Source organism: Salmo trutta, chromosome 23 (genome assembly GCF_901001165.1).
Source record: "Salmo trutta chromosome 23, fSalTru1.1, whole genome shotgun sequence".
In the NCBI taxonomy this organism is placed as follows: domain Eukaryota; kingdom Metazoa; phylum Chordata; class Actinopteri; order Salmoniformes; family Salmonidae; genus Salmo; species Salmo trutta.
The window spans coordinates 23,005,733-23,008,631 of NC_042979.1; the positions used below are offsets into that span (position 1 = coordinate 23,005,733).

General features: G+C 39.5%; 1 long non-coding RNA gene across 1 annotated transcript; it reads right to left on the reverse strand.

Moving 5' to 3' along the window:
- Positions 1 to 1,396: 1,396 nt before the first annotated feature.
- On the reverse strand, positions 1,397 to 2,384 carry LOC115159628 (uncharacterized). The gene is made up of 2 exons (XR_003868924.1): positions 2,223 to 2,384; positions 1,397 to 1,845 (listed from the first exon to the last, which is right to left on the reverse strand). It is a non-coding gene; the product is annotated as an uncharacterized LOC115159628 (long non-coding RNA).
- Positions 2,385 to 2,899: the final 515 nt, after the last annotated feature.

Here is a 2,899-nt window from a genome sequence, read left to right on the forward strand (position 1 = left end):
TGCAACCTTATCTCCCCCTCGTGCAATTGATTTCAATGTGATATCAATATGAGTGATTGGAAAATAAGTGTAGCGTTTCTCTTTCTGTTTTGGCGACCCCCAAATCAAATTGCCTCACTCTAAAATGTAGATGATTTCTGAATTCTGCAGGTTGTTCTCTAACCAGTGACGTAAAAAATATCTCCAGTTTCCATGTGTTGTTTTAGTTGTGTTAGTTTCAAGAGCGCTACAACCTTTATCCCTCCCACCTATTCGATATCAGTTATTTATTGCCACTTGTCAAAACACCAGGGTTTTGGTGCGTGTGCAGTTTATAAGCTGCTCGTTTAAAAAAATACAAGTAATATGATTACAATTGCTGCACATGTGTAGATAGTAGATTTTAGGTTTTCAATATGTAACGAACTGTTTCTGCATATTGCTTATTGATTTGGACACCTACAACACCAAGTGTAGCTGGAAGGCAAAGAAGATAATCAGGGACCCCAGCAACCTGAGCCATGGCATGTTCTCCCCGTTCTATCACTCAGATGCAGGCAGTATAGGAGCATCATGTTAAAAACTGTAAGACTGGCCAATAGCTTCTACCCCCAGACCGTCAGGCTTCTACCCCCCACCTCAAAGGACATTTTTACCATGCCCTCACCCCAATACACATGTATTATGCTGAATAGTCACAACTAGTCACCTACTCACCCTGCAGCTCCTCCTGTGGACATTTCCCATCCCCTCTAACGGACGTTAACCCTGTCCCCACCCCCAATGGACATTTATCAATGACACAGTTGTTAAAACGTATTTATTATTATGTATATTTGTATTATTATCTATTTGTATTATTTTATCTCACTTTGTCCTGCATTGTTGGAGCTCGTGCCCTGTAATTACATCTGCAACCCTGTGCATGATGTGACTATTAAACTCTCTAATCTCTAATGTCTAATCTAATCTCTAAACTGTGTTTTGACATTGGGCTATTTATCAACATGGCTTGTCAACAGGAAGCAGCGACAATACATTTTCCATTAAAATTTTGGGAACATGAATGTAACTTTCAACATTAATTTCCAATGGTATTGTACGATTCATTTATTTTGATGATAGCCTATTCCAATAACAGAAATGTCCAAAAAGGGTTTTCCCTGCCTACGAGGAGCTCTTAAAATTGTTGCAAAACAGGATTCAACATTTCCATCTAGTGATATAAACGTGTCTTGTATTGCTATTGCGGGGTAGTAGTAGAGTAGTTTGTAACCACAACAACGTGAGAAAACGGTTAGAATACTTGCCAATTTATCCACGGACTGTGCACATTTGGAGTAGACTTAACCCTCGTGGAATTTATAAAAGCTGCTGACTTAACATGTGATTTCAATTTAATTGAGAAACGAGAGAGTAGCCTAAGAATAAATTATTACTTTAATTCAATGGCTTACATTTAGAAGCTTTCAGCAGGTAAGCAAAGATGAGTGCCTGGTCAGCGAAAAGCAGTGTGTTACTGTTTCCTGCGACTGGGACTGACAGGTGCACACGAGACAAACAGAAATTAAGCAGATGGTGGAATACAAAAACTTTATTGTTCTCTTAAAGTGACAAATTGGATGATCAAAACTACATTGCAAATAGATTTATGCAATTGATTTCTTGGAAAGAAAATTGAAATGGAGGTGTTAAAGTCAAACAATCTATCTATGTGGAAGTCCTTTCATGTCCATTCAGGTCAGCACATGCTGGTCAGTATATGACCATTGTGGCATAGTCATGGCCTTGCTCAAACTTGACTGAGTAGGATGGAGGAGCACCAGCATGGGACACGGTGGCATAGCACCAATCATCTTCACCTTCCTGTTATTGCAACAAAGGGATGAGGACAAATCACTATTTGAAAGAAAACATCAAATCATAATATCCTTACAATAAACCACAATGTTTTTCATTTATAACATGCTTATGTGTTGTGTGCCAGCCCACTGTACTGTTTATGAACAGAAAACCAAAAAAGCACTATGGTGGCAAAGTAGAGGAAGAGTGTGAGGCAGTTACATAAAAACATAATTATGTCATGGTATTGCCTTCTTTTCCTGTGGAGATTCTACAGGATTTGTTGTGTCACTTGCTGTGTTAACAGAATCACAGAAATGTGCTGTTAAAACGGGACTGTGGTAAATATCTCTATAATAATAGGCCTACACACGTACACTTCATTGTGACATCATACATACTTGTTAGGGTAGGGTCTCCTGGCAATGTCTGGTCACTGGGCGATCTGAAAGACATGGTTAGGTGAGACAGGCATTCACATTTAAACTGTATGTTCTGTATGCTGTCATAATCATGCTGTTCAACACACAACCAACACTATTCACCTTGTTATGACGAGGTGTCCATTCCCTATGATAGTAAAACAATGGAATAAATGAGTGATTCTGTCTGATCGGTTTTGCTAATACGTTTAAAAGGCTGTTAGATACCAGGTTCACATACTCTTTGCTTTCAGTGAGAGGAGACAGGTGATGCAGAATATGAATACTGCAAATCCTATCAGGGCCATACATCCGATGATGTACTTAGTCAGCATGTCTGTAACAGAGTAAAATGTATTTTTGACCAAATGGATGAATGACCTAAATCAGGAATCTATGCATTACATTAGGACTCTATGCATTACATTAGGACTCGCAGCTCAGCTCAACCACTTCAGTCAGGGTCACAAACTTCAGGCTTACTGAGATCTGGTGCTTCTTCTCCTGGGTAATCCAAGTGTTTGTCTGATTCTCCTTGTCCCCTTGAAGGATGAGGAAGGAAAGAGAGAGATAGTTGATGAAAGATAGGAATGAAAACCTCTACGGGACCCCATTCCCATTCTCATCCCGGTAACGGGATTGCTTGAAAAGATAGC